Genomic DNA, 27,041 nt, shown 5'->3' with positions numbered 1-27,041 from the left:
GATATGGAAGAACATTCCATGCTCATGCACTGGAAGAACAATATTGTTAAAATGTCGATACTACCCAAAGCAATCTACACATTCAATGCAATCCTTTTAAAAATAACATCAGCATTCTTCACAAAGCTACAATAAGCAATTCTAAAATTTGCATGGAACCAGAAAAGACCCTGAATACCCAAAGTAATGTTGAAAATGAAAACCAAAGCTGGAGGCATCATAATTCCAGACTCCAAGCTATAGTACAAAGCCTTAATCATCAAAGCAGTGTGGCAGTGGCAAAAAAAAAAAAAAAAAAAAAAACCACCAGACACAAAATCCAGTGGAACAGAATATAAAACCCAGAAATGGACCTACAAATGTATGGCCAACTAATCTTTGACAAAGCAGGAAAGAATATCCAATGGGAAAAAGACAATCTCTTCAGCAAAAGGTGTTAGGAAAACTAGACGGTAACAGAAGTATGAACCTGGACCACTTTCTTAAACCATACACAAAAATAAACTCAACATGAATGAAAGATCTAAATGTAAGACAGGAAGTCATCAAAATCCTAGAGGAGAAAAGAGGCAAAAACCTCACTGACCTCAGCCACCGCAACTTCTTGCTAGACATGTCTCTGGAGGCAAGGGAAACAAAGCAAAAATGAACTACTGGGACCTCATCAAGATAGAAAGCTTCTGCACAGTGAGGGAAACAGTCAACAAAACTAAAAGGCAGCCAACAGAATGGGAGAAGATATTTACAAATAACATGGTAGATAAAGGGTTAGTATCCAAAATCTATAAAGAAGTTACTAAACTCAACACCCAAAAACAAATAATCCAGTGAGAAAATGGGCAGAAGACACTAATAGAAACTTTTCCAAAGAAGATATGCAGGTGGCTAACAGACACATGAAAAGATACTCAACATCACTCCTCATCAGGGAAATACAAATCAAAACAACAATGAAATACCACCTCACACTTGTCAGGATGGCTAAAATTAACAACTCAAGAAACAACAGATGTTGGTGAGGACATGGAGAAAATGCAAACCAGTGCACCCACTCTGGAAAAACATTTTTGAGGTTCTTTAAAATATTAAAAATAGAACTACCCTATGACCCAGCAGTTGCACTATTTATCCAAAGGATACAAAAATCCTGATTCGAAGGGGAACATGCACCCCAATGTTTATAGCAGCACTATCAACAATAGCCAAATTATGGAAAGAGCCCAAATGTCCATCGACTGATGAATGGAAGCAGAAGATGTTGTGCATATGTATACAATGGAATATTACCAGGTGATCAAAAAGAATGGAATCTAGCCATTTGCAACAATGGATGGCACTAGAGTGTATTATGCTAAGCAAACTAAGTCTGTCAAAGAAAGACTGACATATGATTTCACTTATATGTGGAATTTAAGAAACAAAAAGATGAACATAGTGGGAGGAAAGGAAAAATAAGATAAAAACAGAGAGGGAGGAAAACCATAGGTGACTCTTAAATACAGAGAACAAACTGAGGGTTCCTGGAGGGAAGAAAGGTGGGGATGGGCTAAATGGGTGATGGGAATAAGGAGGGCACTTGTTGGGATGAGCACTTTGTGTTATATGTTAAGTGATGAATTGCTGGGTTCTAATCCTGAAAACAATAGTACACTGTATGATAAATAAGTTGAATTTAAATAAATAGTAAAAAATAAATATGGTAAAATTTAAAAATAAAAATAAAAATAAAAGCCCTATACCTGGCACAAAAGACTGAAATTGGCACTATTTTCTACCATATCCCTAAAAACTTCTAATTGGCCTTTCCTGCAATAATAGAATCCTTGCTTAAGTCAGACACCCATTGTTGGGATTCTTCCAGTAGCCAAGAATATTTATTCCAACTATGAAACAGAAAATAATTGCTGAGTGGGTTCATAGATCCACTTGGCCCAGTATTATAGGCAGAATTTTGAAAATGGTCCCCCAAAGATGTCCCACTCTAATCACCAGAACCTGTGGATTTGACGGGTTCTCATTCATGGTTATCTTAGTTATATGGTAGAGTTGGCTTTAAGATAAGAATATTATCTGGCTGAGCCTAAACCAATCACATGAGTCCTTAAAGCCAGAGAGCACTTTGTCCAGCTGGCGGCATAAGGAAAAGTCAGAGAGACTTAATGTGTGAGAAGAACTCGATGTGCCATTTCTGGATTTGAATATGGAAAGGGATGGTCACATGCAAAGGAATCCAGGCAACTTCTCTCAGAGGAGAACCTCTCTGGCCAAAATACAGGAAGGACTGAAATCTCAGTCCTACAAGAATAAGGAACTGAATTCTGCTAAAAATCTGATGAATTTTGCAGTGGGCTTATCCATAGAGCCTTCAAATAAGAGTCTAGCCCACATGATACCTTTGACCTTGTAAAACCCTAAACTGAGATCCCAGTCAAGCATACACAGTTGATCTATACAAATGTGAGCTAATAAATGGTTGTCGTTTTAAGCCACTAAGTTTGTGGTTATTTGTCACACAGCATAGAAAACTAATACACTAATACCCACTGTGAGAAGGACTCAGGTGAAAACTATTTTTTATCACCTGACATCTGTAAATCCTACTCTAACAACACAGTAGCCTTTTTGGTCATCAGGGATTAGTGACACTTCAGAGTTACTGTACAAAAACCCATGAAAAGCTTAAGTATTTTCCATTTTCCAGTTTTAAGGAAAAGCTCAGGGAAATACTTAAAGTACATACTTGAGGATGTGTTCAGGATCCTTCCTCAAAAGGACATGTTCTTCATTTCATTCAAGGGGCTCCTCTGAGAGTTGGCCTAGATCTTAAATTAAGTGATATATTGTGACTACTCATTATTTCTCTGTTCACCAGAACTACAATTGTTTTGATGATACATGTTAAAAAGAAACTAGAGGACACCTAGGTGGCTCAGTCGGTTACTTGATTTCAGCTCAGATCATGGATTCACAGTTCATGAGTTTGAGCCTCACAGAGTCGGGCTCTTTGAGGACAACTCAGAGCCTAGAGCCTGCTTCAGATTCTGTGTCTTCCTTTCTCTCTGCCCCTCCCCCTACCTTTCTCTCTGTGTCTCTCTGTCACTGTCTCTCTGTCTCTCCCTCTCTCTGTCTCTCTCAAAAATAAATAAATATTAAAAATTTTTTTAATTTTAGTAGGTCATTGTATTCATTTCCTATCACTGCTGTAACAAATTACCACAAACCTAATGGCTTAACACAAATTTGTCATATCACACTTCTGGAGGTCAGAAGTCTGAAAATGTGTTTTTGCAGGGCTATCTGAAATCAAGTTTCAATAAGGCTGCATTCCTCCTGCAGGCTGAAATAAATTGGTAAAACCTTATAATTCTCCTGTAATGTCAGACATTTTTACCTATCCCCTGGAATCTTTGATGATCTAACTCTTATTATGGGTCTGGAATAATAAAAGGTGTTAGGATGAGTCTTGAGATGAATAAGCATCCCTGTGAAATAACTATAACTGAGGTCTTTACAGAAACTTCAAGCAATGGAGGTTATTACAAGAAACCAGATCACCAGAAACTAAAATCCACCTGGATGTCTCTATTTCAGTGATTAGAATTCCATTCTTTCCTATCAATGCCCCAACTTTTACAAAAACATCTGGTGAGCCCGGAATCCAAATTTGCTTTAATTCTGCAATCCATGGTATCAAATTCTGAGTATTATCTTTTTGATACATTAATGATGGCTATGACTACAAGAGATAAAAAGTTCTTTTAAGGCAGTCATAAAAGCTCTTTGATTTTCTGACTATACTTTGAGCCAAGAAATTTGAAGTCTTGAGGTTTTCTTTTTAAATGTTCTTCAATGCAGTCACAAGTAGTTATCCCACTCCATAGTCCTCGTGGTCTTCATATCCATTTTAATACTTTATTGAAGCAGCACTTGGCCCCCAAAACCTCGTCTTCAACAGGCACTTTATTATAGACAACTACAGCTGATAATTTAAGTAGCGGTTTTGCAACTATATGCCAATGTCTCTGTTTCTCCAGTGGATGAAGTCATTACTGCTTCAAACATAACCAGGTCTGATCTCCATATGTGAGGGTGTGTTTCTTACCATCATATACTTAATCAGTCAGAAAAGCCCCTATAGATATTTCAAGCAAGAAGGGATACATCTCAGAGTTAGAGGCTACATTCACAAAGGTAGAAATGTCCATAGTACTGACCATATAGGAATCCCAGGAAGCAATCGTCAGCGATCTCAGGTGTCTAGCGCATCAAGTGAGTGATTTTCAGGGGGCCACAAGAACGTACCTGCCGTTCACAAAGCCCACTCTCTGCTCACCAGGCATAGGTGTAGTAACCGCTTTTGTTTTTCTTTTGCTTTCCAAATCACATGTGAATGTGTCCTTGGAAGATTATAACCAAGAATCCCACTGTCAGGGACGCTGAATAAAATGTGATTTCAGTCCTTGAGCATGGAAAAACAAATCATGCTGAGTTTTCCACAGGTGATTTTGTACACAATGGTTAAAAAGCGATGGTGTGTGTGTGTGTGTGTGTGTGTGTGTGAATACATGTGTTTAATGTTCTTACCAGACAAAATAAAAGGTTAATATCTGTGGCAGATATCAGGGCTGTCTAATTCTTTTTCTTTCAGGCCTTTTGGAGAATTGACTTTCCTTGAGTTCCTTGAGGTTAGAGTGGCTTACTCTAGTCAAAGAAATTAGAAGTCACACATTTTAATTCCACAGGGAAGCTTTTCATTGCTGAGGCTCAACAGTCTCCCCTGTTGTCCCACTGTTGAGAATAATCAAAGAAGCAAATGTTGACATGGAGGTAAAATGCTAAACCATCATATGGAAGACAAATGTTTTGGAGGGGTTCCCAACCACAATGAACTTTGCTAGAGCAAGAAATGAATCTTTATCAATTTAAGTCACAGAGACTAGGGATTGTTTATTGCAGTAACATAATCTATTATGATTGGTACAGATATTGATAACAGAAGCAGTCAGGGATATTGGTAACTAATAATCTAAAATCTGTAGCCTTGGCTAAAAAAAAATCACACAATGGGAAGTGAGGAAATGGATACTGGAGGCTGGAGAGATGGAAATTCAAGTTATCTAGTGGTAAACCATTTGGTAAAACTGTAGCTAACAGCAAGTTGGGAGGCAATCATGTACTCAGTGAACTTGTATACACAATTGGAAAACAGGACAAGAATTGTGTATGTTAATTGCTGCATTTGGCAAAAATTACAAAGAAATTAGCTCATAAAAGATTTGGCATTTGTTTGCTTACAAACTGCAGCGGATTGGAGAAGGCTACTGCTTCCCACCTCCAACAGTAAAGATACATTTAAGATCCAAAACTTAATCAAAATAGGGCTTAAAGAAAAAATCAAATCAAGAGCTATTATATGGAGAGTTAACACCATGTGAGTGAATTAAGTCATCTCCAACAACAACAACAAAATCCTATTAAAGTGTTTCACCAAGGAAATTCTTTCAATTAGACATAATAACTTGGGAAAAAGGTGCTAAAACTGTGGTTTCCCACTGAAGTCCAATAAAATCAAGACACATGAAATTGCAGTTAAGTCAAGAGAGAGATCAGGATGACAAAGCAAATACAGAAATTTGAGAACAGTTTCTGAAAAAGAACTGTGAGTGTGCCTATTTGGACATGGAACTGATAGATTACTAAAAATTTGAGATAGCTGAGGAAGCATGGGCTAGGACTAAAAGAGTCTTTGTTGAAAATTTAAAACAACCCTTGGACTCCAAATATCTACAGATAGCAAGTGGTCCAATATGGCTGTTCACACCCTGTCCCAATGCTCATTTCTTGTGTGGCCAATGGGACTAATGTCAAGGGAAGAATCTTCTCTGAGTGAGAGACCAAGGGCTACAGTAACTAGACTCTACAGCCCTCTTAGAGAGCCTACCTGGGGCCTAATCTAAGAATATTCCACTTAAAATAATTTCACATGACTAATCTCTAAGATCTTCCCAAGTGTCTCATTGAGAATAACCATCCTCCTCGATGTTATGAAAACACTATTTTTTTAATGTTTATTTTGTTATTTTGAGGGAGAAACATCACAAATGGGGAAGGGACAGAGAGAGAGAGAGAGAGAATCCCAAGCAAGCTCTGCACCATCAGCACAGACCCAATGCAGGGCTCAAACCCACGAACCATGAGATCATGACCTGAGCTGAAATCAGGAGTCAGAGGCTTAATGGACTGAGCCACCCAGGCAGCCCATGAAAACACTATTTTTAAACCTCTCTTGCCTTACAATCATTTATATGTATGTCCCCGATCTAAACTGAGTTCCTTGAGGGTAAGTGCAAACCTCATTTATCTACATGTCTTTAGATAAAGGGCTCTCAAAAATAACTACGTAGGTGAGTTTCAGAATTGCTACAGATTAGTATCTACTGTTTCCATTTTTTTCCCCTTTCAGAATGGAAACGTTTATTCAGGTTATTGGATCCCTGTTCCACCACTGGACACAGGATCAATGTTAAGGAAAAGGGAGAAGATAGCTTGTCTTTTTAGTTCATAAATCCCATAATCAAGAGCCACTACATGTAGAGACTCTAGTCTTCACTCAGAGTTCCTCGGTTTGGGGGGCGTCTCCCTTGTGGAGGCGATGGAGGCATTCTGTGTGGGGAGGAGTGTGAACCAAGTATCTAGCATCCAGAAAATAGGCTATAGTGGATATTGGTTTTTTTACCTATATTTCTAGTTCTCCTCCTTCAATTATATGACAGGATTGACCATGTGACTGGTTCTGGGCAATAACTTGGGGGCATATGTAATATAAGGCACTGATTTGGGGGCTGGAACATTTAATTTCTTGTCAGTGTAAGACACCATAGAACTCCCTTCCTTGCTTCAGCAACTGGCAACATTCCAAATGATGGAGCCCCTGTCGCTTGGGTTCCTGAACGGCGACAACGTAAGACAGAGCCCCTTGTCAACCTGAAACGGATATGTAGTATGAGCAAGAAATGAGCCTGGTTTGTGATGTTTTTGTTACCATAGCGTTATATGACACATCATAACTGATTTAGTATTCCTATGTGAGTTATCCAAGTTATTTTGAAATCTTCTTGGTTTGTATAACTCATAAATCTTTGGAGGATGTCTACCCCCCAAACTCCTATAAAAAACAGACCTGCTCTGCACCCCAATTCTAGCAAACAACCATCCTGTCCTTCCCATCTATTCTCAGTAATGGTCATGCACTTTTTTGGGAGGGAGTGTGATGAAGTGTTTACTTACATGCAGCCAATCTGCTAGCCTATTATTTCTACCTCTTACTTTTTTTTTCAGAGAACTAATTCTAGTATAGTTAACATATAGTGTTAGATGTGTTTCAGGTGTACAATACAGTGATTCAATACAGTGATTCTATACATTACTCAGTGATCCTCAAGATCAGTGTACTCTTAATCCCCTTCATCTATTTCACCCATCCCCCCACCCACATCTGGTAACCATCTGATTGTTCTCTATAGTTAAGAGTCTGTTTTTCTGTTTGTCTCTCTTTTTTTCCTTTGTTTTCCTTCTTAAATTCCACATGAGTGAAATCATATGGTATTTGTCTTTCTCTGACTGATTTATTTCACTTAGCCTTATACTCTCTAGTTCCATTCATGTCATGGCAAATGGTAAGATTTCATTCTTTATTATGGCTGAATAATATTCCATTGTGCATATATATCTACATCTTCTTTATCCATTCATCTATTGATGGACCCTGGGATGCTTCCATAATTTTGTTATTGTAAATAATGCAGAGCACATCCCTGAGAAATTTCATTAGTGAAAATATATTGGTAAGTTCTCAGATTTTCTGTGTCTGAAAATTCTTATTCATTTTTAAGTTTGAAAGACTATTTTCCTGGATATAAATTTCAAAGTGGACAGTTACTTGCTTGCAGCACTTTATAGATATCATTCTATTACATCTAGCTTCCATTATTGTCAGGTTACAATCTATTATTCTTTTGTATGTGACCTGTCTTTCTGTGGCTTTTTTCATTATGTATGTATGTATGTATGCATTTTTTAAATTACACTATAATTAACATACAGTGTTATATTAGTTCCAGGTGTACAATATAGTGATTCAACAATTCTATATATTACTCAGGCCTCATCATGATTAAGTGTACTCTTCATCTTCTTCACCTATTTCACTCATCCCCCTATTCACCTCCTCTCTGGTAATTGTTTTTCTCTGACTGACTCATTTCACTTAGCATTATATTCTTTGGATCCATCCATATTGTTACAAATGGCAAGATTCCATTCCTTTTTATGGCTGAGTAATATTCCATTGTATACACACACCATGCCTTCCTTATCCATTTATCTATCAATGGACATTTAGGTTGCTTCTATATTTTGACAACTGTAAATAATGCTGCAAAAAATATACGGATGCATATACCTTTTAAAATTAGTGTTTTTGTATTATTACAGTAAGTCCCCAGTAGTAAAATTACAGGATCATGTGGTAAATCTATTTTTAATTTTTTGAGGAACTTTCATACTGTTGTCCAGTATGAAACTGGCTGCACCAGTTTGCATTATCACCAACAGTGCATGACGGTTCCTTGTTTGTGTGTGTTGTTGATTTTTAAAATTACGATAAGTGTGAGGTGTTATCTCACTGTGGTTTTGGTTTCCATTTCCCTGATGATGAGTGATGTTGAGCATCTTTTCATACATCTGTTGGCCATCTGTATGTCTTCTTTGGAGAATGTCTTCTGCCCATTTTTAATGGGATTTTTGTGTGTTTTTTTAGAATTGAGTTATATGAGTTTATATACTTTGGATAGGAACCTTTTATCAGATATGTCATTTGCAAATACCTTCTCCATTCAGTGGCCTGTCGTTTAGTTTTGTTGGCTGCTTCCTGTGTTGTGCAGAAGCTTATTTTGAAGTAGTCCCAATCATTTATTTTTGCTTTTGTTTCCCTTATCTCAGGAGATATACCTAGAAAAATATTGTTATGGGTGATGCCAGAGAAATTACTCACTGTGTTCTTTTCCAGGATTTTAGCTCACATTTAAGTTAATCCATTTTGAGTTTGTTTTTGTGTATGGTGTAAGAAAGTGGTCCAGTTTCATTCTTTTGCATGTATCTGACCCAGTTTTTCCAACATCATTTGTTTAAGTGACTGTCTTTTTACCATTGCATATTCTTTCCTGCTTTGTTGAAGATTAATTGACTGTGTAGTTGTGGGGTCATTTCTGGGTTTTCTATTCTGATACATTGATCAATGTGTCTATTTTGTGCCAGTAGCATCCTGTTTTGATTACTACAGCTTTGTAATATAACTTTAAATCTGGAATTGTGTTGCTTCTAGTTTTGTTTTTCTTTTCAAGAATGCTTTGGCTATTCAGGGTCTTTTGTGTTTCCATACAAATTTTGGGATTATTTGTTCTGGTTCTGTGAAAAATGCTGGTGGTGTTTTGATAGGGATTGCATTAAATCTGTGGATTGCTTTTGGTAGTACAGACATTTTAACAATATTTCTTCCAATCCATGAGCATGGATGTCTTTTGATTTTTTTGCAATGTCTTCAATTTCCTCCATCAATATTTTACAGATTTCAGAATACAGGTCTTCCACCTTCTAGGTTGATTCCTAGATATATTATTCTTATCAGTGCAATTGTAAATGGGGTTATTTTCTTAATTTCTCTTTCTGCTGTTTTAAATCTGTGTATCAAAATGCAACAGATTTCTGCACATTGATTTTGTGTCCCGTGACTTTACTGAATTCATTTATTAGTTCTCATAGAACTATAAAACTTTAGAGTCTTCTCTATAGAGTACATGTCATCTGTGAATAATCAAAGTTTTACTTCTTTCTTAAAATTTTGGATGTCTTTTATTTCTTTTTGTTGTCTGATTGCTGTGGGGAGGACTTTCAGGACTATGTTGAATAAAAGTGGTGAGAGTGGAGATCGTTTTCCTGTTCCTCACCTTACATCTACCCCTTACCCTTAGTTCTTCTCTTCCATGCAATATAACCTAAGGACATTTCTTCTTCCATCAATATCCTCTAACAAGTTCTTCTCTGTAGGATATTTAACTGTTTCTTGGGTAAAAGTTTTCAGACTCCTTTCCATCCTCATCACCCTCCTTTCTATTGCAGTGCTAATGTTCCACTTAAAATATTCTCATTAAGACAGACTTCCAGGGCTTTCCTGGTTTCTCACTGAGAATTGGTGATATTGTGAAAACCTTATTTGTAAACCTCTCTGATGATTCCCATGCATAACAGTCATTTTACATATCATTTTATGTGCATATATGTTTCTCCATCTAAGCTGAGTTTCTTGAGGGCAAATTCTCATTGATCTACATGTCTTTAAAAATTATCACAGCATTGCACACATTATAAGCACATTATAGGTGTTAAAGGAAAAAAAAGGAATAAGGAAGATTCAAAAGTGTAGTAGGTTGAATATTGGCCCCAAAGATATCCAGGTCTTGATCCCTTGAATTTATGAATGTTACCTTAAATGGTAAAAGAGACTTTGCAAATGTGATGATGAATCTTGAGATAAGATTATCCTGAATTATCCAGGTGGGCCCTAAATGTAACCCCCTGTATCCTACAGAAGAGAGAAGGCAATATGTGTTGTCAGCAGAGTGGGAAGGAGAAAGAGAGAAACAGAAAGACAGAGAGATCTGAGGATGATACATGATAGGCTTCGAAGATAGAAGTAAGGACCATGAGCCAAAGAATGCAAGTAATGCCACTCAAGAAGCTGGAAAGTCAAGGAAACTGATTCCATGAGCCTCTGCAGAGAGCACTCCTGCCAACACCTTAGTTTGGGGCTGGTGAAACAGATTTCAGAGTTCTTCTGGAAGACAGAAACATAGGAAAATTTGTGTTAATAAATGTATGTTGTTTTAAGCCATGAAGTTTGTGATAATTTATGATAATGGCAATATAAAAATAATACAATGATCAAGGGATTCCATGTGTCTGACCTCCTGACAGTCTGAACAATACTCCAAGCATCTAGAACAAACCAGTGCCACACTTGACACCTACCAGACAGTCTACACTACCTACCACTGGTGGGAGCCACCACATCTTCCAAGGGTAGGAAGAGCATTTTTTTTTCCTTTATTTCAGACACACAGCAGTAATTTCCTTTTTTTATTTTTAAAAAATGTTTATTGATTTTTGAGAGCAGGAAGGAGAGAGAGAGCGCATGAGCAGGGGAGGGGCAGAAAGAAAGAGAGACAGATGATCCAAAGTGGGCTCTGCTGACATTAGAGAGCCTGATGCAGGGCTTGAACCCATGAGCTGTGAGATCATGACAAGAGCTGAAGTCAGACACTTAGCCAACTGAGCCACCCCGGCGCCCTGCAGTAATTTCCATTCTTACAGGAATAAGCCACAAATTAAAATTTGGTTATCTTAAATTCACATCATGTCTCTGGCTTTTTCATAGCACTGGCAAGATTGCTAATATTGACCAGCTATCAGTATTTACTTTACTCAAACCATACATAATTTATTCAATTAAAAATTACCACAATTTTAATATCATTATCTGGATATAGTTTTATGAAATCAAAGGAATTATAGCATTCTAGAGAATGGGGACATATTAGGAAAGGTATACTATTCTTAATGGAGATTCAATGGAATAATTTTAAAAAACTATTTTCTTGGAACATATTAACACTAAATGAGATCTTCAAAAGATGGTATCACCATTAATCTCACCCGCTTCTGGTTCCTTGTTGTGTGGCGCTATGAAATGTAATTAGCCAAAAAGAAAGATGCACTTGCTACTGCCCTACTCCATGCTCCTCTGAGCATGCCTTGACTTCAAAATCTTTTCCTGGAATATGAACACAGCTAAGTCATTCTCTTTTAGAAAGGCCCTCCAACCCGGTCAGGTTCCAGTACTGATATTTATTAGCTACATGATTTGCGGTATATTATTTAAACTCTCTGAGTAGATAGAGCAAATAGCACTTACCTTTTAGGTCGACCCGGGGCGGGGGGGGGGGTTGGTAGATAGATACACCTTGTTTAGCTCAATGTGTAGCATCCAGTGAGCACTCTGATAAATAGAGCCTGGAATGAGAGATTGGAGACATAGGGAATATATCTTCTGTGCCCCTCGGTACCTTGGTATCTGCTACCTCTGTTAGGGCATTTGCTCCTGCCTCCCATTTGGAGAATCTCTGAGACCCTTGAGGACTATCCCCCCCACCGTGCTCCTCCCTACCACTCCCTCAACTCTTTAGTACGTGTGAATATTTGAATACATGATTCACCTTCCCAATTTGATTGGAAACTTCCTGAAAGGCAGAGAACACACTTTACATATCTGTGTTTTCTACACACTTAGCACAATGCAGAATGCACATTGTATATTTGATTTTTATTCATTGGCTAAATGAATAAAAAATATTATTCAATGGGGAAAGTGGGAGAAACAGCAATAAAAGCTTGTTTTTGAAATGGTATGGGTAGTTTGTTTGGGTTTTTTGTTTGTTTTTCTGGTTTGGGGAGCTCAGTGCCAGGTTAAAATCACTAGACTAAAACCTGATCTTGACATTATGTACCATCTAGAGCAGTAAACACAACCTCCACCAGCTAGTAGGACTTTGGAAATTTGTTTGGATTAAATTAGCAATTATCTGCATCAATGTGCTTGTTTTAAGATGAGAGAACAAGGGGCTCTTGGACACATGCTGGAGGGGTACTCACTCCAGCAGCAGTGACTGTGGGCCCCAGAGTCCCCCTCAGGCCTTAAAACTTCTGTTCCCCGGTGAGGGTGAGGATTAGTCTTTGGAAGAGCAAAACATAACATTCAACCTGACTCTGATTTCAACAGGCGAGGTGTTCTGTATTCTGAAATGAGCACGAGCACCCGCTGCATTTGAAGACACTGTTAAGTTCTTTCCAGAGTAGGGCTCAGGGCGACAGGCCTGTATTTTACTGCACAACAGAAGCTTAGAGAACATAAACAAGCCCCCTTGCTAATCTACATGTCATCCTAGGTGACACACTTGTTCATCCTGTTTGCTAAACAATTTTTTAAAAGACAAGACCAAAGAAATTATCACACTTTTCATTTCAGAAAAGTGTATTTGGTGTGGGCATTTTCACCTGAGTCCCCCCATCTTCCCATAAAGGCAACAGCACCAGCTGCTGATCTCTTGCTTAACCGAGTAGCAAGAACTAGCAGGCTTGTTGCCTTGGTGTCTTTCTTTTGTTTTTCCTTCTTCATTAACTTTATTGTCCTGGGCAGGGAAGCAACAAAAATGTACAAACGGCAATTCTGAGGTCGAGATGAAGCATCCATCAAATTTAGATGGCTGAGCAATAAAATGTAGATGCTACAGGAAAGTCATATTTGAGGGCTTGCTCTCCCAAAGTTAATCACAATCATTGATTTTTTTTTTTAAACTGAATTTCAGAGACAAAGTCATTAGGATTTAGGTCTATGCCATTTTTGATGACTAGATCTTTGGAACACTTTGTCCACATCTGTAATATTAACACTCTAAAATGAATCCCAGAGAGATCCCATTTTTAATGATATTCCATCCTCTCTTAAAACTTAGCCATGACCTTGGTCTTCTGCCTCTCAGGAAATGTTTGTATTCTTTCCTTACTCTAGGGCATGTCAATTAATGATTCTGAGATCTGTTTCTCTATGTCTTTTTAGATACATTTATGGTGGGCATGTCAATAAACAGAAATTTCGGTTGTTTATTAAGAAGATAGTTCTGAACAACTGCATCACATACATGAAGATGAAAATGCTGCCTTTAAATGCAACAAATTCTCAGCTGCTGAACTGACTAGACCACCTAAGTAAGGATCCATTTCTCGAAGTGCACCTGCAAAGCACAGCAAGCAATGGTGAGTCGGTGTCTGGAAGACTCAAAAGCCAGTGCAGAAACTACACGACAAGGCAAACTTGACGGGATGCACGCTGCTAACAAGGATCATATGTCAACTTGAAGAGTTTGTAAATGAAGTTCAGTCTGCACTGAGCTCTTTTTTATGAGGAAAAGTTGCTAAGTTTTAGATTGACTTCTTAAGGAAAGGCTTATTCAGTCACTTAACCAAACTGATGGAAAAGCCTCCACCTTACTACATGGGTCAGGGGTGGATTCTCCAATCATTTCACCAATTGCTAAGTTTCACCCGCAGTAACTTCTTCCAGAACATAAAAGAGCCTAATGGAAATTGACCTGAACCTTAACACCCTCAGCCACACCACACCTCCCTCTATCAGTCCCAAGGTTACAAGGAAAAAGAAATGGACCTTTCCCTTTTCCCTTATTCCAATTATGCCCAAAAGCCACAAGGGTGGCCTGGCTCCTACAGTTCTAAGTCTTTGTTAGCAGAGGCGCCAGAATCAAGCCAACTTTTCCTTCCTGACTTTTCCATTTCTCCTCTCACTTTTTTTTATAAGCAGAGAAGCACTGTGAGTTTACAAACATTACTCCTCTGGAAGAATCTGTTATCTTCAGTGAATGGTTCATAGACAGCTTTTTGAGCAATATCAAATAACCTGCTGTTTACTTTCGCTCATAACCACTCACCAGTGTAACTGCAGCCATGAACAACAGCTGGAAATCGAAACTGCTTTCTCAAAAAAGACATTAAGGACTTGTAAATAATTAACAACTATGGTTTGTAAAAAAAAAAAAAAAAAAAAGCCTCCCTTTCTTTCAGTCGCTGGGCACCAGTTTTTAATATTAAGTTCTGTTCTTTGTGATTCATTCCAAAATTATTTTTATTCATCGTGTCCTTATTTCCCATATGCTCAGCAGGCAAGATAAACAACCATGATGTAGGGAAGGGTGAGGCAGAGCCCAGACCTGCCCTCCCTCTTGTGGGCTGGTTCTCACACCCACACAGCTTTCTCCTTTTCTGCCCCTTCACCGTCTCCCTAGATGGAGGAGTAGCACTCCAAGTGGTCATCCTGCCAAGAATTCTTCTTCACCTGAAAACCCAACTTTATCCTGCTGCCCCATACCTTACTTCTGTTTGGTACCTCATCTTCTTGTCATCTCATCATTTCCCTTTCTGTGTTAAGGTCCTAACATTCTTTCTGACCCAAATTGGAGCCCCACAATCTGTTCTTCACACTGCAATCAAATTAGGAAAGGTTTGTGTTCTTTCCTTACATCTCACGTAATGATTCTGAGACCTATTTCTCTATGTTTGTTTAGATACACTTATGGTAGGTATGTCATAAAACAGAAAATTTGGCTGTTCTACAACCAAAAACACAGCATGTATGCCCCCTCCTTAAAGCCCTCCAGTGGATGGATCCCTCCTGCCTCCAGGATCAAGTCCAAATTCCTTACCATGACTTATGTGGCCCTTTGAGAACCAACGCCCGCCCACCTTCCCTCACAACCCTGCCCCTCCCTGTTTCCCTTTGCATTCTTTGCCCCACTAAAGGATTTGCCTCCCAAACTCTCATCTCTCTTTCTGCCCCCTTCTATTCCAACACATTGTCACAGTGTTGAGGAAGACAATGAGCTTAAGATGTGTCTAAATTGCTAGCTACCTTGACTCATAGAGTGGACAGTGCCATTCATGGAAACATGGAAGAGAAACTCCAGATTTATGCAGATCTGAGGAGTTATATTTGAGACATTTTAGTTTCAAGGTGCAGAAAAGACAACTCATAGGTGGAGAGAGTGAGCATACAATTGGAAAGAAGTATGTGAAGCTTAGGAGAGAGGTCAGCCTGGATGATAAAGATCTAGGATTCATCAGCAACTGGAAATAGAGGCCACCAGAAAAATTTGGAAAAATGAGTAAGTAATGCTAATAGCAGAACACTTAGGATGGAAAAGTGGGTTGAAAAATAAGAACCAGAGAACCGAGAAAAATCATTCAAGAGACAGGAACATATAAAAGATAAAAGAGGCCATAGTGAGTATAAGCCTGCCAAACGCAGAAAGGTATATTATATGATGAGAAATAAGGAAAAGCTATTAAATGTGAGACTTAGGAAGTTACTAGTGGTGGTCTATCTGTTTACTAACTTGTATTATCTCTCATAGTCAACACAACAACCCCGGAAGTCATCCGGAATGCTGCTCAAAGACACATAACTAGTACTCGAAATTAGAACTCAAAATGTTTGACTCCTTGATCAGTGCTTTCTTCTACTACAGCATACCGGGTCTTCAAGACACTTTGGCAATGTGGCCATTTATTAAAAATAAAAAGCACTCAGACTCGTGGAAAAAACAGGATCATGTTAAAGTACAAGAGAGATGCTCTAGGGCCCCAGACATAAGCTGTCAAACCCAGCTTGGATTCCTGGCGGAGCTGAAGCCTGAGTGCAGTTGGGAATGATGGGATGAATCAGGGTGGAAGAAAGAGCCAGCAAGGGGCCTGGGAGGGCACTGAGGCAAATTGTCAACAGAAACAAAGCAGGATTTTGGCCAGTGAATGTGAAAAGCAGCAAGAAATGTGAAGCCAGGAAAGAGAACACAAAGTGGGCTGTGGGAGGAAACAAGTCAGCCTATCTCACTCAGTAGTGATTCAGGACCTCTACAACCTTATCTGAGAGAAGAATGCTCCATATCCCCCATGTTTTGGCCACATGGAAGGCCATACAATTTCTGGGATTCTCCCCATTTCTCCTACCTCTGCATTCATGCCCTTATAATTGCTGTTTCTTCACCCTCCCTCCTCAAAACTCCATGTCTACTCTTAAAGTCTTATTTGTCAGCCAAAGTCCAGATCCATGGCATCTCTGCTCTAGGGCCTCTCTAGATGATCCCAGTCAAAATTAATCTCTCCTCAGGGCACCTAGGTGGTTCAGTAGGTTGTGTCCAACTGTTGATATCAGCCCAGGTCATGATCTCACTGTTCATGGGATTGAGCTCCCTGGCTCAAGTGCTATGCTCACATCACAGAGCCTGCTTGGGATTTTCTCTCTCCCTGCCCCTCCCTAACTCACACTCTCTCTGTCTCTCAATTTAATTAAATAACATATTTAAAAAATTAATCTCTCCTCCCTCTCCAATTCCACTTTATAATTCTTCAATAGCACCTTTCTTACTTGGCCTTATAACATAGTTTCTTATGAGTCCATCTGTCTACGTTCTCCTCTGCCCATCCTCTATCACTCCCACATACACACCCACACATGATTATGGATCCCTAAGAATCCAAGGCTGTTATTCACCTTTGCACTCCTCAAAGGGCCTAACACAAATCTGGATGCCTGGCAGAGTCTCAAGAATATTTGGTAAACTCGAAGGCATCATGATCAATACAAAGAAAAAGACACAGACACAAGGAACTCGGCAAATGACAGACTATTATTGCTAGACGGAAATTTAAGAGCCATCTCTTCTGATGACTTTTTCTTTATTTCATAGAAAAGGGTCTCGGGTTAGATATGTGGAAATGCAAGAACAAACCTATGTTGAGGACTACATAAATAATTGGTGTTGTGTCAGCATGGAGGAGGCCACGCATTACTTGAGGAGGTAGAACATAACCAGATCTCTTATGGAAGAGCATGAACAGGGTATTCCAAGGAGTAAGGAGGGAATCAGCAAGTGTGGCAATCTGGAAAAAAATATGTAAAGTGCTGAGGGGCCAGAGGGTTCTTTAAGGGAAATAGTGGGAAATGAGGTTAGAAGGGTAGGATGGAGTCAAAATCTGGGGCCCCTTAAAGATCAGAAGATTCAGACTTTATCCTGAGACACTAGGATTCTCTTCAAAGGGTTTTAACGTTGGGATGCCTTGAGCAAGATGATAATTTTGAAAGATGGGTCAAGAAAGTGAGGTTCCCTGCACTGGAATCATATTGACTCATTAGGAAGTAGAAAATGAAGTATGGACCAGGGAGACTGCAAAAGGCACCAAATATTTAAAAAAAAAAGAACTGTAACAACAAAAATGATGACAAACCTATTCTAAGCTTCTAATAAGAAGGATGCACATTTAAACATAGAATATCTTGTAAGATTTTTGCCCCCTAGGAATCTGAGAATTACTGTATCTTAGTAGAAATGCAAATAACTGGATTGTACATCCCAGTAAAAACAGGTACTATAAACAGAAATGAAACAAAATGCTTGCAACTTAAGAAATCTTATGGCTATTTGTCTGATGTCTATGGATAATCATTAATATAAACCAAAATATTGCATTAGTGTATATTCCTAAAATAACTAAAAAGTCAGAGTTTCTTAGTGGCCTCTTGAAAACTGTGAGTACTAATCAGATTCTGTAAGGATATCAGTGACAAGTTCTATAGGATAACTGCTCAATTTTTATATACAGGCTAAAAAGAGGAAACAGAAGACTGATTCACCATTAAAACTTGGGAAGGATGAGGTGAGAAAGGGAAACACTAAGAATGCTTTAAGGTTTCAAGCTTACATGACTGGAAGGGTGAAGATCTGAGGGGAAAAGGGGAAGGCATAGAAAATAAACTGTTAAATCTGGAGAATTCTTTACAGACGATCTTGTCCAAGTAGTGAGTTTCACAAATGAGGACTCCAGGGATATGGTGGTGCTGGAGAAAACAGGAGGACTTCGCTTTTAGTCAGCGTTCTTAGAACATGTCTCTCTCATCATGTTAAACGCCGGGAATGGAAACACCCACAGATGAAGAACAGCACCAGCCTGAGGCAGAATCTGGCCCTGGGTGGGGCTCATACCGCTTCTTCTTCTAACTCTGTGCCGCCCAGGATCTGCCTTGGGCATGCGATCATCTTCCTCAGCTGGATCTCCATGTCTTCCTGGTTACCCTGTCTGGAGTCACCTCTTACCTATGTCTAGGCCTTTTCCTCTGGCCCCAAATTCATCGCCCCTATTTAGACCACCCTGAGAAGATACACGCTAGCTCCACAACCCCTCTTTCTTTTTTCTCCACTCCTTTTCCTTCCTTCCTTCAACATTTTTATAAATCCTGTAAATACAATGGAAAGCAAGACATGGTTCTGCTCTCATAGGGCTTATATTCTATAATTGAAGGCAATTTATCCCTTCAACATAGGGCTGAGATGAAAAATAACGGGGACTTATAACCTTTGTGGAGAATTAAGGTAACCAGAGAAGGTGCTCTCGGTAGGTGTCACCTCCACTGAGACCTGCAGGATGAGGAGGAGACCTTATTCCAGCCATATGCAAAGGCCCGGAGGCTTTATGCATTCAAGCTATTGAAAGGAAGCCAGAGAGACTGAAGCACAGTGAGTGAGGGGAAGACGGACACAAGCAGGAAACCAGGTGGTAAGGAGAACTCTTTAAGGAAAAAAATATATGTATGTTTAATGCAGAATTAAGTACAAACTAAGTTTGTTTAGAATGAGAAAATAAATCATACAAACTACAAATTTATAAAGTTTACAAGAACTAAAGGCTTAAAATTATTCAATCTTTCTAGTGATTTGAACCTTCCATCATTATGAAGTGACTCATCTAATAATGCTCTCTGTCTTAAAGTCTACTTGTCTCATAATAACTACATCAGTTTTCTTTTAGTTTTCCTAATGGTATCTTTGTTCTTTTACTTCCAACCTTTTTGATAGTGTTTTATTTATTTTTGAGTGAGTGTGTGCACCCATGAGCAGGGAAGGGGCATAGAGGGAAGGGCTGGGGAAGAGACAGAATCCCAAGCAGGCTCTGTGCTGTCAGTGTAAAGCCCGATGTGGACTGGAACCCACAAACCGTGAGATTATGACTTGAGCTGAAATCAAGAGTTGGACCCAGGCACCCTTTACTTTCAACCTTTTAAAAACTTTATCTTTTTACTCTTTTTCTTATAAACAACCTATAGTGTATATTTCTGAAATTCTATCTAAAAAGTCTTTGTTTTTTAACTGGAACACTTGATCTATCTACGCCCTAGCTCTAGTCTTGATGTAGTTGGATTTAAACCTCTCATCTTATTACCTCCTTCCATTTAAGCCACCTGTTCTGTGTCCCTTGTGTTCCCCTTTCATGTCTTACTCTGAATTATTTTTTTAATCATTCTATATTTACCACCTATTAGCGTGAAAGTTATACACACTTTTTTCACTCTCTTAATGCTTACCCTACTGCAGGCCTGACATATCAAGGTCTAATGCTAATCTTTCCTTTAACCCACCTTGAAAAATGCAAGGACCTTGGAGTACCTTGGATCTTAGACACCTTTAACTGTCTCCTCTTCCCCAAGTTATACGTAGCTCAGTCAAGTATTTTGATTGCATGTAGTTCCAAAATCCTACAAGATATTATTATTGCTTTATATAGTTAGTGGTCATTTGGATTCACTTACATATTTACCATTTTCTTTGTTTTCCTTACCTGCTACACCCCAGAGCTTCCAAATGGCATCATTCTCCTTCTTACTGAACAACATCCTTTCAATTTTTCTTCAGCTGTGGGTCTGTTGGAAATACTTGTACATTTCCATCTGCAGTTTATGAGGGTTTTAATTTCTTCACATCCTTGTCAACATTTAATGTGCTTTTTTTTATTGTGACCATCCCAGTGGGTGTAAAGTGGAATCTCACTGTGTTTTTAATTGCGTTCTCTAATGACTAATGATGATGAGCATGTTTTCATGTGTTTATTGGTAATTTGTATTTCTTCTTTAGAGAAATGGCTGCTCTTAAGGTGGATTATTCATCTTTTTTATTATTGGACTGTAAGAGTTCTTTATATTTTGTTGATGCCAATCTCTTATCAGATATACAAAGTGCAAATATGTTCTCCCATTCTGTGGCTTGTTTTTTCACTTTTGTGATGGGAATGTTTTTAGCACAAGAGTTTTTAATTTTGGTGAGGTCTATTTTTTATGTTCCTTGTGCATTTTGTGTCATGTTTTAGAAATTATTGCCTAATCCAAGACCATGAAGATTTGCTTCTATTATTTCTATGAGTTTTGTAGTTTTCACTCTAACATTTAATTTTATGATTCATTTTGAGTTAATTTTTGTGTATGACGTGAGGTGAGAGTATAAATTCATTCTTTCGCATGTGGAGATTCAATTGTCTGAGCAACATGTTTTTAAAGACATTACCATTGTATTGACACGCTTGTCAAAAATCAACTTACCAGAATGTAAGGTATTATTTCTGTATTTGCAATTCTATTCTGTTGATCTGTATGTCTATACTCATTACTCAAGCTTTGCAGTAATTTTTGAAATCAGAAAGTATGAGTTCTACAACTTTGTTCTTTTTCAAGATTGTTTTGCATATTCTGAGACCATTGGATTCCCATATGAATTGTTTGTTCACAGTTTTTTTTAAATTCCAGTGTAGTTAATATACAGTGTTACGTTTGTTTCAACTGTACAATATAATAGCTCAACAACTCCATATATTACTTAGTGCTCATCAAGATAAGTATACTCTTAATCATCCCCATTATAAATTTTAAGACCAACTCATCCATTTCTAGAAAACTGTTATCTGGGATTTTGATAGATATTGTGTTGAATTTGTAGATAAATTTAAGGAATATTGCCATCTTAACAATTAAGTATTCCAGTCCATGAAAATGGAAGTTTTCCACTCATTTAAATTTTCTTTCATTTCTTTAATCAGTGTTGTGTAGTTTTCAGTGTACGAATTTTGCTCTTGTTTTTTTAACTTTGTATCTAAGAATTTTACTTAGTATTTACTTCGATGCTTTTGTAAAATAAATTGTTTTCTCAATTTTGTTTTCAGAATTATCATCGTTAGTGTATGAAATGCAATTTATTTCTATGTATTGATCTTGTATCCTGCAACCTTGCTGAATTTGTTTAATCTTAATATTTTTTAGTGGATTCCTTAGGATTTTCTATACACGAGATCACATCATCTATGAAAACAGATAGTTTCACTTCTTCCTTTATTTATTTACTTATTATTTATTTATTTACTTATTTATCCTATTTGCCCTTACTAGAACCTCCAGTACCATGATAAATAGAAGTGAGAAGAGCAAATATCCTTTTCTATATTTTTTAATTTCTTTAATGTTTATTTATTTTTAAAAAAGAGAAAGTATGAAAAGGGTAAAGGCAGAGAGAGAGGGAAACGCAGACTCTGAAGCAGGATCCAGGCTCTGAGCTGTTAGCACAGAGCCCAAAGCAGGGCTCAAACTCACAAATGGTGAGATCACTACCTGAGCCAAAGTCAGACACTTAACCAACTGAGCCATCCATATGCCACCAAAAAGTAGATTAGAGGATACTTCTCGTTATAAATGTAGCCCATCTAATTAATGAAAAAGGAAGGACAAGTTTGAATATCATTGTTTTAGGGGTTCCTGGATGGCTCAGTCAGTTAAGTGGCCGACTTCTGCTCAGGTATGATCTCATGGTTAGTGGGTTCAAGCCTCACATCAGGTTCTGTGCTGACAGCTCAGAGCCTGGACCCTGGAGCCTGTTTTGGATTCTTTGTCTCCCTCTCTCTCTGCCCCTCACTTGCTCACACTCTGTCTCTCTCTGTCTCAAAAATAATCAAACATTTCAAAAAAAAATTTAATGAATATCATTGTTTTAGAACTCCTAATGAAGTAATGAATCTGAGTATTGAATTAATATCTGCTAATATGACAAAAAGAGGGACAACTAGACATCACAAGCCCCCTAATGGAAAAAAAAAAAAAAAAACAATGCTACTATAAAGTAATCATCTCTAAAAAATCAAACCTGAATCTATTCAAGTCTCTAGATCTGGGGTGCCTGGGTGACTCAGTTGGTTGAGCATCCAGCTTCGACTCAGGTCATGATCTCGGGGCTCATGGGTTCTGTGCTGACAGCTCAGAGCCTGGAGCCTGTCTTCGGATTCTGTGTCTCCCTCTCTCTGACCCTCCCCTGCTCACAGTGTCTCTCTCTCTCTCTCTCTCAAAAGTAAATAAAAAACATTAAAATTTTTAATTAAAAAAAAGTCTCTAGATCTATCTACCAATCTATAAGAAATACTAAAGACAAAAGGACAGGTTTTAATATATTATTAAGATACAATAAATCCAGACTGCGAGACATGCATGAGAAACAACATGATTTCTTTAACAAATAAATTATGGGAAGGGGGGGACAAGAGGAAAGGGAACCTAGAGATTAAAAAAGATTTATGAGACATATCAAAGAATCACAATGCATAGGTCTTATTTGGATCTTGATGTTTTAAAAACTGTTAAGACAATGAAATTAATGATATACTTGAGAATTTGAATAGTGGTTCAAAAGTTGACGATATTTTTAAGTAAATAATACTATTGTGGCTATGTTTACCAAAAAGGAATGTGTGTACATATGCACATATATATAGATAGATGTACATATATCTATAATGGTTACGGATGAAAATTAAGGTATCTGATGCGGTGCCTGGTGGCTCAGTCAGTTAAGCATCTAACTTCAGCTCAGGTCATGATCTCACAGTCCGTGGTAGGTTCAAGCTCCACGTCAGGCCCTGTACTGATGGCTCACTCTCTCCGTTCCTCCCCCCACTCAAACTCTGTTTCTCTCTCTCTCTTTCAAAAACAAAGATTAAAGAAACTTTTTAAATAAAAATAATCTTTTCACTGATGAAACTTCATCCCAAATTAAATGACGTCTCCTTGGCAGTTATCTACTTGTTACATGAATTTCTCATAGAAATTTCAAAGTCAAAATGTAAAAAAAAAATCAGTAGAAGTATATTCCCACCAACGTGAAACCCACCCTCAAGTTTTCTCTATCTCAGTAAGTGACACCACATCTACTCAGTTATTCAAACTAGAAACTGAGAAAACTTTGCTTCATTATTTTAGTCTGAGCCACCTCTCTGGTTTGGATAAAGAGGCTCCTAAAGGATCTCCTTGTCTGTATTCTCATTCTCACCAACCTATTCGCCCATTCTCCACAAAATATTCTTTTTTCTTTTTTTGTATCCACACCTCTATCCACGTCTCACCTTCCTCTGTTAGTTTTAAGCAAATCTCAGGTACCTTAATTTTCTTTTTTTTTTTTTAATGTCTTAATTTTTATTTTGAGAGAGACAGAGAGCGAGCAGAGGAGGGTCAGAGAAAGAAGGAGACACAGAATCTGAAGCAGGCTCCAGGCTCCGAGCTGTCAGCACACAGCCCTACGCAGAGCTTGAACCCACAGACCATGAGATCTTGACCTGAGCCAAGGTCGGACACATAACCGACTGAGCCACCCAAGCGCCTTGAAAATACTATTTTTAAACTGAAAGGAATTAATTAGCCTAGTCAGGTTGAGAATATAAAGACAAACATTTATTGAAGCCTAATATATCAGGCATTCAATAGATTTATAGTCTAGGTGGAAAGGTAAATCAATGGTAAATGCTATGATAAAATATGGGCAAAGTCATGTTGAGGGGGGGGTGAGAGACAGCATTCCTTTCGATCCTAACTCCTATCCAGTCACGTGGGATGGATTGTGAATATGAGTCAACAAATGTAAACTGAATGATGTATGAAATATTATCATAGTCTGAACTTTTCAACTTCCTCCAAAGGAAATCTCCATTTTTATTGATAACATCATTCTTCCAGCCTTGTCTTCTCACAGACTAAATTTAAAGGTCTTTAGGCACTGGGTAAAACGTCATGCCTAGCATTTTGGATTCCTCAGTATTAGGAACAGATGAAGCCTGAAGCTGCTGGTCGGAGCAGCCACTAGCAAACTAGGCTCCAGTTTTACTTGGTAGAAGGCAGTGGAACAGCCGAATGGGCTCAGGGTGGAAGCCAAGCCCAGAACATACTCTTGCTGGCTCAGCAGGCCCGATTGTGCAACCTCTGTGCCCTTCAGTTTTCTCCTACCCTGAATGCACAGGCTGTGAATGAGTGCTAGCTTACAGGCCTGGCTGATTGTAATCTCTGACTTGCCATATCCTAATGTTTTATGATGTGTTGGGAAGACCCCTGGCAAAAAGCCTCTATTTAAATGCCTTTTACTATTTTCTTGTTTGTGATGTATCAGGCCAGAGGATGTGTGTAACCTGATCAACCTAGTAAAAAGTTTAATCCCTTCCATTTTTATGGCCTTCCAGGAAAAAATCCATTTAGGGGGAAAGTAATGACTTTCAGAACTAATCCTCAAACATTCTACCAGCAGGTTACCAAAACTGGGGCCCAGCCCTGTCAGAGGCTTCAACTCTTCTAAAATTTTCCCAATAGTTTTTATCTGGAAAATGGAGTGTTCAAGCACTTGGGAAGCAGAAGCTTGGGCAGTGTAAAGATGGAGGGCCTCTGAGAGTGTGTGTATGGCAATGTACATGAGACATGGAGGAAAAAAACTTCTGAGTTGAGGGCATTCCACCATGCTCTCAGGATGCCATTTTCCAGGGCCTTTGGCCCACTGAAACTAAAGGTCTTGCTTGCTACTAGATTTTTAAAAGAGCAATCGTAGCTAGAGTCACAATGTCCTTTGGTTCCCACAACAAGCCTGTGAAGCAGGTTTACCACCCAATACTCCTACTTTACAGACAGGGGAACTAAATCTGGTGACCTGCTCAGAGCCATACAGCTTAGTGGATAGCAGCTTCAACCTGGTTGCTTCTGACCTCTGCATCTACTTTGGTTCCTGCCCTGTGCATGTGCCAAACTACCTTCTGCGTAGAGGTTTGCTCCTGGATATAAACATCTCTTACCTCTACTAAGGAGCCTGGGAGCCAACAGAGTGGAGATTTGAGAGCATATGCTACAGATTTGAGAGATTTGAGTTTCAATGTCCTTCTGCAGTATCTTCAGTTCTGTGGTTCTTACCTGATTTCCATTTCAATTCCATGATAGTCATTGTACGCCTGGGATCACTTCACCTGGAACTCCCATCCTTCAAAGGAACACCCTTCCATAACTCCAGTCCTTTCTCTCTAACTTATGGGAAGCAGAGCAGAATCCAGGTTAACAGTAATATTAAGAGTGATATTAAAATCTGCTCTAATTTATGTTAAGGTAAGTCATTCACAAACATTGCATCATTAGTGATAACAAATTATTAGTAACATAAATTACTTTCAATATTGTTTCAAACTGTCACCAGAAGTGATACCCAAAATGTTGCCCCATCATATTCTCTTTTGCACCTACTGTTGTGTTCTATCTACAACCACCCATGTTCATCTTCATCTACCAACCTCTCAGCATCTAATGGGGTTAAGAACATGGGATCTGGAGTCAGACATACTTGGGTTTGCATCCTGATTCCAACTCTTGCTAACTGTGTGGCCTTGTCAGGTTACTAATTTTCTCTATGACACAAATATCTCATATGTAAGAGAAAAGAGTATCTGTCTCATGAGCTACTGCGAAAATTAGGTGGCCATGATAGAGATAAATATAGATACATATAGACAGATGGATAAGAGATGACGATAAGCAGATGATAGGTGATAGATAGATGATAGGTAGATAGATCGATCGATAGATATTGGGTATGCAAGTCTTCACAATGTCTGGCACACATTGCCCAGTGAATAAATTTTAACCATATTTTTATTACTTCATCCCGTATCTATCTAATCCACTTTCTCCACTCTTTTCTTTCTAATTTTCATGGGCCTTTGTTTATTATAGAGAGAAGCTTATGTTCTGAACTCTCTGATAAAGAAAATAATTAGATATTATAAACAGAATTAGAATGAGAACCTAATCAAATTATGCAACATTTGTAGAAATTATCCTGCAACGCAGCAATCCTAACTTACCTCATCAAGAGATATATTAGTAATAGGGATGGACTGTGAGTTCAGTCATCAGTCTCCATTTTGTGTATTGTTGAAGAAATTGCTTCCCTTTGCATTTCAAAGATTTACCACTGGGCCACCCACTGGGTCAGTTTCCTACACTTTGGGAAGAATTGCCTAGAAGCAAAGGTTACATTACATGCTGATTCCTCTCTACTCACCAGTATCAGGCTTCAGGTCTGATCCCAAACAGTTGCTGATACTGCCCAAGCAGAGAAATAAGCTGCCCCAACTATCAAGCCTGCTTCAGGAACACTAATGGAGATCATACATCATGTCTGCCTTCAGATCATCCCAAGAGA

The 27,041-nt window shown here is 38.4% G+C and overlaps 1 long non-coding RNA gene across 1 annotated transcript in view; it reads right to left on the bottom strand.

The window, feature by feature from the left end:
- The window catches only part of LOC115290190, a 34,054-nt gene extending 8,204 nt beyond the window's left edge, over positions 1 to 25,850 (bottom strand). Inside the window, exons 1-4 of the long non-coding RNA XR_003908008.1 lie at positions 25,760 to 25,850; positions 20,178 to 20,266; positions 12,029 to 12,126; positions 2,741 to 2,822 (exon numbers count right to left, since the gene is read on the bottom strand). This is a non-coding gene — a long non-coding RNA (uncharacterized LOC115290190). The remainder of the gene's footprint in view (positions 1 to 2,740; positions 2,823 to 12,028; positions 12,127 to 20,177; positions 20,267 to 25,759) is intronic.
- Between the last annotated feature and the right edge of the window lie 1,191 nt (positions 25,851 to 27,041).

Source organism: Suricata suricatta, chromosome 4 (assembly GCF_006229205.1).
Source record: "Suricata suricatta isolate VVHF042 chromosome 4, meerkat_22Aug2017_6uvM2_HiC, whole genome shotgun sequence".
Taxonomy (NCBI): domain Eukaryota; kingdom Metazoa; phylum Chordata; class Mammalia; order Carnivora; family Herpestidae; genus Suricata; species Suricata suricatta.
The sequence above is the reverse complement of the archived record's forward strand: the minus strand, read 5'-3'. Positions and strand labels throughout refer to the sequence as shown.